This window comes from Hyla sarda, chromosome 6, assembly GCF_029499605.1.
Source record: "Hyla sarda isolate aHylSar1 chromosome 6, aHylSar1.hap1, whole genome shotgun sequence".
In the NCBI taxonomy this organism is placed as follows: domain Eukaryota; kingdom Metazoa; phylum Chordata; class Amphibia; order Anura; family Hylidae; genus Hyla; species Hyla sarda.
This window is the reverse complement of record NC_079194.1, coordinates 296,023,250-296,032,766: the sequence shown is the minus strand read 5'-3', so window position 1 is coordinate 296,032,766 and position 9,517 is coordinate 296,023,250. Positions and strand designations below refer to the sequence as shown.

The 9,517-nt window shown below is 52.5% G+C and overlaps 20 non-coding genes across 20 annotated transcripts; all 20 read left to right on the top strand.

The window, feature by feature from the left end:
- Nucleotides 1–4: 4 nt before the first annotated feature.
- On the top strand, nucleotides 5–122 carry LOC130278198 (U5 spliceosomal RNA). Its single transcript, XR_008845858.1, has one exon. It is a non-coding gene; the product is annotated as a U5 spliceosomal RNA (small nuclear RNA).
- A 360-nt stretch (nucleotides 123–482) lies between these two features.
- On the top strand, nucleotides 483–600 carry LOC130278197 (U5 spliceosomal RNA). The gene has a single exon (XR_008845857.1). It is a non-coding gene; the product is annotated as a U5 spliceosomal RNA (small nuclear RNA).
- Nucleotides 601–970: 370 nt separating this feature from the next.
- LOC130278196 (U5 spliceosomal RNA) lies at nucleotides 971–1,088 on the top strand. The gene has a single exon (XR_008845856.1). It is a non-coding gene; the product is annotated as a U5 spliceosomal RNA (small nuclear RNA).
- A 359-nt stretch (nucleotides 1,089–1,447) lies between these two features.
- Nucleotides 1,448–1,565, top strand: LOC130278195 (U5 spliceosomal RNA). Its single transcript, XR_008845855.1, has one exon. It is a non-coding gene; the product is annotated as a U5 spliceosomal RNA (small nuclear RNA).
- A 359-nt stretch (nucleotides 1,566–1,924) lies between these two features.
- Nucleotides 1,925–2,042, top strand: LOC130278193 (U5 spliceosomal RNA). The gene has a single exon (XR_008845854.1). It is a non-coding gene; the product is annotated as a U5 spliceosomal RNA (small nuclear RNA).
- A 367-nt stretch (nucleotides 2,043–2,409) lies between these two features.
- Nucleotides 2,410–2,527, top strand: LOC130278192 (U5 spliceosomal RNA). Its single transcript, XR_008845853.1, has one exon. It is a non-coding gene; the product is annotated as a U5 spliceosomal RNA (small nuclear RNA).
- Nucleotides 2,528–2,893: 366 nt separating this feature from the next.
- LOC130278191 (U5 spliceosomal RNA) lies at nucleotides 2,894–3,011 on the top strand. The gene has a single exon (XR_008845852.1). It is a non-coding gene; the product is annotated as a U5 spliceosomal RNA (small nuclear RNA).
- Nucleotides 3,012–3,370: 359 nt separating this feature from the next.
- On the top strand, nucleotides 3,371–3,488 carry LOC130278190 (U5 spliceosomal RNA). Its single transcript, XR_008845851.1, has one exon. It is a non-coding gene; the product is annotated as a U5 spliceosomal RNA (small nuclear RNA).
- A 361-nt stretch (nucleotides 3,489–3,849) lies between these two features.
- LOC130278189 (U5 spliceosomal RNA) lies at nucleotides 3,850–3,967 on the top strand. The gene has a single exon (XR_008845850.1). It is a non-coding gene; the product is annotated as a U5 spliceosomal RNA (small nuclear RNA).
- A 369-nt stretch (nucleotides 3,968–4,336) lies between these two features.
- LOC130278187 (U5 spliceosomal RNA) lies at nucleotides 4,337–4,454 on the top strand. The gene has a single exon (XR_008845848.1). It is a non-coding gene; the product is annotated as a U5 spliceosomal RNA (small nuclear RNA).
- A 367-nt stretch (nucleotides 4,455–4,821) lies between these two features.
- LOC130278186 (U5 spliceosomal RNA) lies at nucleotides 4,822–4,939 on the top strand. The gene has a single exon (XR_008845847.1). It is a non-coding gene; the product is annotated as a U5 spliceosomal RNA (small nuclear RNA).
- A 368-nt stretch (nucleotides 4,940–5,307) lies between these two features.
- On the top strand, nucleotides 5,308–5,425 carry LOC130278185 (U5 spliceosomal RNA). Its single transcript, XR_008845846.1, has one exon. It is a non-coding gene; the product is annotated as a U5 spliceosomal RNA (small nuclear RNA).
- Nucleotides 5,426–5,793: 368 nt separating this feature from the next.
- LOC130278184 (U5 spliceosomal RNA) lies at nucleotides 5,794–5,911 on the top strand. The gene has a single exon (XR_008845845.1). It is a non-coding gene; the product is annotated as a U5 spliceosomal RNA (small nuclear RNA).
- A 359-nt stretch (nucleotides 5,912–6,270) lies between these two features.
- Nucleotides 6,271–6,388, top strand: LOC130278288 (U5 spliceosomal RNA). The gene has a single exon (XR_008845940.1). It is a non-coding gene; the product is annotated as a U5 spliceosomal RNA (small nuclear RNA).
- A 362-nt stretch (nucleotides 6,389–6,750) lies between these two features.
- LOC130278183 (U5 spliceosomal RNA) lies at nucleotides 6,751–6,868 on the top strand. Its single transcript, XR_008845844.1, has one exon. It is a non-coding gene; the product is annotated as a U5 spliceosomal RNA (small nuclear RNA).
- A 371-nt stretch (nucleotides 6,869–7,239) lies between these two features.
- LOC130278181 (U5 spliceosomal RNA) lies at nucleotides 7,240–7,357 on the top strand. Its single transcript, XR_008845842.1, has one exon. It is a non-coding gene; the product is annotated as a U5 spliceosomal RNA (small nuclear RNA).
- A 359-nt stretch (nucleotides 7,358–7,716) lies between these two features.
- LOC130278180 (U5 spliceosomal RNA) lies at nucleotides 7,717–7,834 on the top strand. Its single transcript, XR_008845841.1, has one exon. It is a non-coding gene; the product is annotated as a U5 spliceosomal RNA (small nuclear RNA).
- Nucleotides 7,835–8,201: 367 nt separating this feature from the next.
- LOC130278179 (U5 spliceosomal RNA) lies at nucleotides 8,202–8,319 on the top strand. Its single transcript, XR_008845840.1, has one exon. It is a non-coding gene; the product is annotated as a U5 spliceosomal RNA (small nuclear RNA).
- Nucleotides 8,320–8,685: 366 nt separating this feature from the next.
- Nucleotides 8,686–8,803, top strand: LOC130278178 (U5 spliceosomal RNA). The gene has a single exon (XR_008845839.1). It is a non-coding gene; the product is annotated as a U5 spliceosomal RNA (small nuclear RNA).
- Nucleotides 8,804–9,162: 359 nt separating this feature from the next.
- Nucleotides 9,163–9,280, top strand: LOC130278177 (U5 spliceosomal RNA). Its single transcript, XR_008845838.1, has one exon. It is a non-coding gene; the product is annotated as a U5 spliceosomal RNA (small nuclear RNA).
- Nucleotides 9,281–9,517: the final 237 nt, after the last annotated feature.

The window sequence follows — 9,517 nt, the reverse complement described above, 5'->3', positions numbered from 1 at the left end:
GGGTATGCTCATGTTTCTCTTCATATCGTAAAAATCTTTCGCCTTTTACTAAAGATTTCCGTGGAGAGGAATGAAACTGAGTTTCGTAGCAATTTTTGCACGCTCCGGCTTTTGCCGGAGCTTTCCTTCTTTGGTCAGAAAAATAAAACATGCCTTCTCCTGCAGCTTCTCCGCAGCCTCATTTGCCTATCAAGCAAGCGCTTGGACCCGCCTCCTGCAGTGGAGGGCAGTGCTTAGCCAGAGAAGAGGAGGACAACAAGTCCCAGCTGGAAAAGGGGACAACAAGTCCCAGGCTGCCCACCACCTAATAGCCAAAGGAATGGAGGATTCTGGGAAAGGGGTGGACTTTTCCTGGTTTGCAGCTTTTTGGGGGGTGTCATGCAGTGACCCCCCCCCCCCCCCCTTTCCAGAAGTTGGGAGCTCTCCGCGGCTTAGCACAGGACGGCAACCATGGCGGTAGGATGGGGAAGGCAGTGTTGGGTATGCTCATGTTTCTCTTCATATCGTAAAAATCTTTCGCCTTTTACTAAAGATTTCCGTGGAGAGGAATGAAACTGAGTTTCGTAGCAATTTTTGCACGCTCCGGCTTTTGCCGGAGCTTTCCTTCTTTGGTCAGAAAAATAAAACATGCCTTCTCCTGCAGCTTCTCCGCAGCCTCATTTGCCTATCAAGCAAGCGCTTGGACCCGCCTCCTGCAGTGGAGGGCAGTGCTTAGCCAGAGAAGAGGAGGACAACAAGTCCCAGCTGGAAAAGGGGACAACAAGTCCCAGGCTGCCCACCACCTAATAGCCAAAGGAATGGAGGATTCTGGGAAAGGGGTGGACTTTTCCTGGTTTGCAGCTTTTTGGGGGGAATTGGGGGGTGTCATGCAGTGACCCCCCCCCCCCCCCCTTTCCAGAAGTTGGGAGCTCTCCGCGGCTTAGCACAGGACGGCAACCATGGCGGTAGGATGGGGAAGGCAGTGTTGGGTATGCTCATGTTTCTCTTCATATCGTAAAAATCTTTCGCCTTTTACTAAAGATTTCCGTGGAGAGGAATGAAACTGAGTTTCGTAGCAATTTTTGCACGCTCCGGCTTTTGCCGGAGCTTTCCTTCTTTGGTCAGAAAAATAAAACATGCCTTCTCCTGCAGCTTCTCCGCAGCCTCATTTGCCTATCAAGCAAGCGCTTGGACCCGCCTCCTGCAGTGGAGGGCAGTGCTTAGCCAGAGAAGAGGAGGACAACAAGTCCCAGCTGGAAAAGGGGACAACAAGTCCCAGGCTGCCCACCACCTAATAGCCAAAGGAATGGAGGATTCTGGGAAAGGGGTGGACTTTTCCTGGTTTGCAGCTTTTTGGGGGGTGTCATGCAGTGACCCCCCCCCCCCCCCTTTCCAGAAGTTGGGAGCTCTCCGCGGCTTAGCACAGGACGGCAACCATGGCGGTAGGATGGGGAAGGCAGTGTTGGGTATGCTCATGTTTCTCTTCATATCGTAAAAATCTTTCGCCTTTTACTAAAGATTTCCGTGGAGAGGAATGAAACTGAGTTTCGTAGCAATTTTTGCACGCTCCGGCTTTTGCCGGAGCTTTCCTTCTTTGGTCAGAAAAATAAAACATGCCTTCTCCTGCAGCTTCTCCGCAGCCTCATTTGCCTATCAAGCAAGCGCTTGGACCCGCCTCCTGCAGTGGAGGGCAGTGCTTAGCCAGAGAAGAGGAGGACAACAAGTCCCAGCTGGAAAAGGGGACAACAAGTCCCAGGCTGCCCACCACCTAATAGCCAAAGGAATGGAGGATTCTGGGAAAGGGGTGGACTTTTCCTGGTTTGCAGCTTTTTGGGGGGTGTCATGCAGTGACCCCCCCCCCCCCCCTTTCCAGAAGTTGGGAGCTCTCCGCGGCTTAGCACAGGACGGCAACCATGGCGGTAGGATGGGGAAGGCAGTGTTGGGTATGCTCATGTTTCTCTTCATATCGTAAAAATCTTTCGCCTTTTACTAAAGATTTCCGTGGAGAGGAATGAAACTGAGTTTCGTAGCAATTTTTGCACGCTCCGGCTTTTGCCGGAGCTTTCCTTCTTTGGTCAGAAAAATAAAACATGCCTTCTCCTGCAGCTTCTCCGCAGCCTCATTTGCCTATCAAGCAAGCGCTTGGACCCGCCTCCTGCAGTGGAGGGCAGTGCTTAGCCAGAGAAGAGGAGGACAACAAGTCCCAGCTGGAAAAGGGGACAACAAGTCCCAGGCTGCCCACCACCTAATAGCCAAAGGAATGGAGGATTCTGGGAAAGGGGTGGACTTTTCCTGGTTTGCAGCTTTTTGGGGGGAATTGGGGGGTGTCATGCAGTGACCCCCCCCCCCCCTTTCCAGAAGTTGGGAGCTCTCCGCGGCTTAGCACAGGACGGCAACCATGGCGGTAGGATGGGGAAGGCAGTGTTGGGTATGCTCATGTTTCTCTTCATATCGTAAAAATCTTTCGCCTTTTACTAAAGATTTCCGTGGAGAGGAATGAAACTGAGTTTCGTAGCAATTTTTGCACGCTCCGGCTTTTGCCGGAGCTTTCCTTCTTTGGTCAGAAAAATAAAACATGCCTTCTCCTGCAGCTTCTCCGCAGCCTCATTTGCCTATCAAGCAAGCGCTTGGACCCGCCTCCTGCAGTGGAGGGCAGTGCTTAGCCAGAGAAGAGGAGGACAACAAGTCCCAGCTGGAAAAGGGGACAACAAGTCCCAGGCTGCCCACCACCTAATAGCCAAAGGAATGGAGGATTCTGGGAAAGGGGTGGACTTTTCCTGGTTTGCAGCTTTTTGGGGGGAATTGGGGGGTGTCATGCAGTGACCCCCCCCCCCCTTTCCAGAAGTTAGGAGCTCTCCGCGGCTTAGCACAGGACGGCAACCATGGCGGTAGGATGGGGAAGGCAGTGTTGGGTATGCTCATGTTTCTCTTCATATCGTAAAAATCTTTCGCCTTTTACTAAAGATTTCCGTGGAGAGGAATGAAACTGAGTTTCGTAGCAATTTTTGCACGCTCCGGCTTTTGCCGGAGCTTTCCTTCTTTGGTCAGAAAAATAAAACATGCCTTCTCCTGCAGCTTCTCCGCAGCCTCATTTGCCTATCAAGCAAGCGCTTGGACCCGCCTCCTGCAGTGGAGGGCAGTGCTTAGCCAGAGAAGAGGAGGACAACAAGTCCCAGCTGGAAAAGGGGACAACAAGTCCCAGGCTGCCCACCACCTAATAGCCAAAGGAATGGAGGATTCTGGGAAAGGGGTGGACTTTTCCTGGTTTGCAGCTTTTTGGGGGGTGTCATGCAGTGACCCCCCCCCCCCCCCTTTCCAGAAGTTGGGAGCTCTCCGCGGCTTAGCACAGGACGGCAACCATGGCGGTAGGATGGGGAAGGCAGTGTTGGGTATGCTCATGTTTCTCTTCATATCGTAAAAATCTTTCGCCTTTTACTAAAGATTTCCGTGGAGAGGAATGAAACTGAGTTTCGTAGCAATTTTTGCACGCTCCGGCTTTTGCCGGAGCTTTCCTTCTTTGGTCAGAAAAATAAAACATGCCTTCTCCTGCAGCTTCTCCGCAGCCTCATTTGCCTATCAAGCAAGCGCTTGGACCCGCCTCCTGCAGTGGAGGGCAGTGCTTAGCCAGAGAAGAGGAGGACAACAAGTCCCAGCTGGAAAAGGGGACAACAAGTCCCAGGCTGCCCACCACCTAATAGCCAAAGGAATGGAGGATTCTGGGAAAGGGGTGGACTTTTCCTGGTTTGCAGCTTTTTGGGGGGTGTCATGCAGTGACCCCCCCCCCCCCCCCCTTTCCAGAAGTTGGGAGCTCTCCGCGGCTTAGCACAGGACGGCAACCATGGCGGTAGGATGGGGAAGGCAGTGTTGGGTATGCTCATGTTTCTCTTCATATCGTAAAAATCTTTCGCCTTTTACTAAAGATTTCCGTGGAGAGGAATGAAACTGAGTTTCGTAGCAATTTTTGCACGCTCCGGCTTTTGCCGGAGCTTTCCTTCTTTGGTCAGAAAAATAAAACATGCCTTCTCCTGCAGCTTCTCCGCAGCCTCATTTGCCTATCAAGCAAGCGCTTGGACCCGCCTCCTGCAGTGGAGGGCAGTGCTTAGCCAGAGAAGAGGAGGACAACAAGTCCCAGCTGGAAAAGGGGACAACAAGTCCCAGGCTGCCCACCACCTAATAGCCAAAGGAATGGAGGATTCTGGGAAAGGGGTGGACTTTTCCTGGTTTGCAGCTTTTTGGGGGGAATTGGGGGGTGTCATGCAGTGACCCCCCCCCCCCCCCTTTCCAGAAGTTGGGAGCTCTCCGCGGCTTAGCACAGGACGGCAACCATGGCGGTAGGATGGGGAAGGCAGTGTTGGGTATGCTCATGTTTCTCTTCATATCGTAAAAATCTTTCGCCTTTTACTAAAGATTTCCGTGGAGAGGAATGAAACTGAGTTTCGTAGCAATTTTTGCACGCTCCGGCTTTTGCCGGAGCTTTCCTTCTTTGGTCAGAAAAATAAAACATGCCTTCTCCTGCAGCTTCTCCGCAGCCTCATTTGCCTATCAAGCAAGCGCTTGGACCCGCCTCCTGCAGTGGAGGGCAGTGCTTAGCCAGAGAAGAGGAGGACAACAAGTCCCAGCTGGAAAAGGGGACAACAAGTCCCAGGCTGCCCACCACCTAATAGCCAAAGGAATGGAGGATTCTGGGAAAGGGGTGGACTTTTCCTGGTTTGCAGCTTTTTGGGGGGAATTGGGGGGTGTCATGCAGTGACCCCCCCCCCCCCTTTCCAGAAGTTGGGAGCTCTCCGCGGCTTAGCACAGGACGGCAACCATGGCGGTAGGATGGGGAAGGCAGTGTTGGGTATGCTCATGTTTCTCTTCATATCGTAAAAATCTTTCGCCTTTTACTAAAGATTTCCGTGGAGAGGAATGAAACTGAGTTTCGTAGCAATTTTTGCACGCTCCGGCTTTTGCCGGAGCTTTCCTTCTTTGGTCAGAAAAATAAAACATGCCTTCTCCTGCAGCTTCTCCGCAGCCTCATTTGCCTATCAAGCAAGCGCTTGGACCCGCCTCCTGCAGTGGAGGGCAGTGCTTAGCCAGAGAAGAGGAGGACAACAAGTCCCAGCTGGAAAAGGGGACAACAAGTCCCAGGCTGCCCACCACCTAATAGCCAAAGGAATGGAGGATTCTGGGAAAGGGGTGGACTTTTCCTGGTTTGCAGCTTTTTGGGGGGAATTGGGGGGTGTCATGCAGTGACCCCCCCCCCCCCCTTTCCAGAAGTTGGGAGCTCTCCGCGGCTTAGCACAGGACGGCAACCATGGCGGTAGGATGGGGAAGGCAGTGTTGGGTATGCTCATGTTTCTCTTCATATCGTAAAAATCTTTCGCCTTTTACTAAAGATTTCCGTGGAGAGGAATGAAACTGAGTTTCGTAGCAATTTTTGCACGCTCCGGCTTTTGCCGGAGCTTTCCTTCTTTGGTCAGAAAAATAAAACATGCCTTCTCCTGCAGCTTCTCCGCAGCCTCATTTGCCTATCAAGCAAGCGCTTGGACCCGCCTCCTGCAGTGGAGGGCAGTGCTTAGCCAGAGAAGAGGAGGACAACAAGTCCCAGCTGGAAAAGGGGACAACAAGTCCCAGGCTGCCCACCACCTAATAGCCAAAGGAATGGAGGATTCTGGGAAAGGGGTGGACTTTTCCTGGTTTGCAGCTTTTTGGGGGGAATTGGGGGGTGTCATGCAGTGACCCCCCCCCCCCCCTTTCCAGAAGTTGGGAGCTCTCCGCGGCTTAGCACAGGACGGCAACCATGGCGGTAGGATGGGGAAGGCAGTGTTGGGTATGCTCATGTTTCTCTTCATATCGTAAAAATCTTTCGCCTTTTACTAAAGATTTCCGTGGAGAGGAATGAAACTGAGTTTCGTAGCAATTTTTGCACGCTCCGGCTTTTGCCGGAGCTTTCCTTCTTTGGTCAGAAAAATAAAACATGCCTTCTCCTGCAGCTTCTCCGCAGCCTCATTTGCCTATCAAGCAAGCGCTTGGACCCGCCTCCTGCAGTGGAGGGCAGTGCTTAGCCAGAGAAGAGGAGGACAACAAGTCCCAGCTGGAAAAGGGGACAACAAGTCCCAGGCTGCCCACCACCTAATAGCCAAAGGAATGGAGGATTCTGGGAAAGGGGTGGACTTTTCCTGGTTTGCAGCTTTTTGGGGGGTGTCATGCAGTGACCCCCCCCCCCCCCCTTTCCAGAAGTTGGGAGCTCTCCGCGGCTTAGCACAGGACGGCAACCATGGCGGTAGGATGGGGAAGGCAGTGTTGGGTATGCTCATGTTTCTCTTCATATTGTAAAAATCTTTCGCCTTTTACTAAAGATTTCCGTGGAGAGGAATGAAACTGAGTTTCGTAGCAATTTTTGCACGCTCCGGCTTTTGCCGGAGCTTTCCTTCTTTGGTCAGAAAAATAAAACATGCCTTCTCCTGCAGCTTCTCCGCAGCCTCATTTGCCTATCAAGCAAGCGCTTGGACCCGCCTCCTGCAGTGGAGGGCAGTGCTTAGCCAGAGAAGAGGAGGACAACAAGTCCCAGCTGGAAAAGGGGACAACAAGTCCCAGGCTGCCCACCACCTAATAGCCAAAGGAATGGAGGATTCTGGGAAAGGGGTGGACTTTTCCTGGTTTGCAGCTTTTTGGGGGGTGTCATGCAGTGACCCCCCCCCCCCCCCCCCTTTCCAGAAGTTGGGAGCTCTCCGCGGCTTAGCACAGGACGGCAACCATGGCGGTAGGATGGGGAAGGCAGTGTTGGGTATGCTCATGTTTCTCTTCATATCGTAAAAATCTTTCGCCTTTTACTAAAGATTTCCGTGGAGAGGAATGAAACTGAGTTTCGTAGCAATTTTTGCACGCTCCGGCTTTTGCCGGAGCTTTCCTTCTTTGGTCAGAAAAATAAAACATGCCTTCTCCTGCAGCTTCTCCGCAGCCTCATTTGCCTATCAAGCAAGCGCTTGGACCCGCCTCCTGCAGTGGAGGGCAGTGCTTAGCCAGAGAAGAGGAGGACAACAAGTCCCAGCTGGAAAAGGGGACAACAAGTCCCAGGCTGCCCACCACCTAATAGCCAAAGGAATGGAGGATTCTGGGAAAGGGGTGGACTTTTCCTGGTTTGCAGCTTTTTGGGGGGAATTGGGGGGTGTCATGCAGTGACCCCCCCCCCCCCCCCCTTTCCAGAAGTTGGGAGCTCTCCGCGGCTTAGCACAGGACGGCAACCATGGCGGTAGGATGGGGAAGGCAGTGTTGGGTATGCTCATGTTTCTCTTCATATCGTAAAAATCTTTCGCCTTTTACTAAAGATTTCCGTGGAGAGGAATGAAACTGAGTTTCGTAGCAATTTTTGCACGCTCCGGCTTTTGCCGGAGCTTTCCTTCTTTGGTCAGAAAAATAAAACATGCCTTCTCCTGCAGCTTCTCCGCAGCCTCATTTGCCTATCAAGCAAGCGCTTGGACCCGCCTCCTGCAGTGGAGGGCAGTGCTTAGCCAGAGAAGAGGAGGACAACAAGTCCCAGCTGGAAAAGGGGACAACAAGTCCCAGGCTGCCCACCACCTAATAGCCAAAGGAATGGAGGATTCTGGGAAAGGGGTGGACTTTTCCTGGTTTGCAGCTTTTTGGGGGGTGTCATGCAGTGACCCCCCCCCCCCCCCTTTCCAGAAGTTGGGAGCTCTCCGCGGCTTAGCACAGGACGGCAACCATGGCGGTAGGATGGGGAAGGCAGTGTTGGGTATGCTCATGTTTCTCTTCATATCGTAAAAATCTTTCGCCTTTTACTAAAGATTTCCGTGGAGAGGAATGAAACTGAGTTTCGTAGCAATTTTTGCACGCTCCGGCTTTTGCCGGAGCTTTCCTTCTTTGGTCAGAAAAATAAAACATGCCTTCTCCTGCAGCTTCTCCGCAGCCTCATTTGCCTATCAAGCAAGCGCTTGGACCCGCCTCCTGCAGTGGAGGGCAGTGCTTAGCCAGAGAAGAGGAGGACAACAAGTCCCAGCTGGAAAAGGGGACAACAAGTCCCAGGCTGCCCACCACCTAATAGCCAAAGGAATGGAGGATTCTGGGAAAGGGGTGGACTTTTCCTGGTTTGCAGCTTTTTGGGGGGAATTGGGGGGTGTCATGCAGTGACCCCCCCCCCCCCTTTCCAGAAGTTGGGAGCTCTCCGCGGCTTAGCACAGGACGGCAACCATGGCGGTAGGATGGGGAAGGCAGTGTTGGGTATGCTCATGTTTCTCTTCATATCGTAAAAATCTTTCGCCTTTTACTAAAGATTTCCGTGGAGAGGAATGAAACTGAGTTTCGTAGCAATTTTTGCACGCTCCGGCTTTTGCCGGAGCTTTCCTTCTTTGGTCAGAAAAATAAAACATGCCTTCTCCTGCAGCTTCTCCGCAGCCTCATTTGCCTATCAAGCAAGCGCTTGGACCCGCCTCCTGCAGTGGAGGGCAGTGCTTAGCCAGAGAAGAGGAGGACAACAAGTCCCAGCTGGAAAAGGGGACAACAAGTCCCAGGCTGCCCACCACCTAATAGCCAAAGGAATGGAGGATTCTGGGAAAGGGGTGGACTTTTCCTGGTTTGCAGCTTTTTGGGGGGAATTGGGGGGTGTCATGCAGTGACCCCCCCCCCCCTTTCCAGAAGTTAGGAGCTCTCCGCGGCTTAGCACAGGACGGCAACCATGGCGGTAGGATGGGGAAGGCAGTGTTGGGTATGCTCATGTTTCTCTTCATATCGTAAAAATCTTTCGCCTTTTACTAAAGATTTCCGTGGAGAGGAATGAAACTGAGTTTCGTAGCAATTTTTGCACGCTCCGGCTTTTGCCGGAGCTTTCCTTCTTTGGTCAGAAAAATAAAACATGCCTTCTCCTGCAGCTTCTCCGCAGCCTCATTTGCCTATCAAGCAAGCGCTTGGACCCGCCTCCTGCAGTGGAGGGCAGTGCTTAGCCAGAGAAGAGGAGGACAACAAGTCCCAGCTGGAAAAGGGGACAACAAGTCCCAGGCTGCCCACCACCTAATAGCCAAAGGAATGGAGGATTCTGGGAAAGGGGTGGACTTTTCCTGGTTTGCAGCTTTTTGGGGGGTGTCATGCAGTGACCCCCCCCCCCCCCCTTTCCAGAAGTTGGGAGCTCTCCGCGGCTTAGCACAGGACGGCAACCATGGCGGTAGGATGGGGAAGGCAGTGTTGGGTATGCTCATGTTTCTCTTCATATCGTAAAAATCTTTCGCCTTTTACTAAAGATTTCCGTGGAGAGGAATGAAACTGAGTTTCGTAGCAATTTTTGCACGCTCCGGCTTTTGCCGGAGCTTTCCTTCTTTGGTCAGAAAAATAAAACATGCCTTCTCCTGCAGCTTCTCCGCAGCCTCATTTGCCTATCAAGCAAGCGCTTGGACCCGCCTCCTGCAGTGGAGGGCAGTGCTTAGCCAGAGAAGAGGAGGACAACAAGTCCCAGCTGGAAAAGGGGACAACAAGTCCCAGGCTGCCCACCACCTAATAGCCAAAGGAATGGAGGATTCTGGGAAAGGGGTGGACTTTTCCTGGTTTG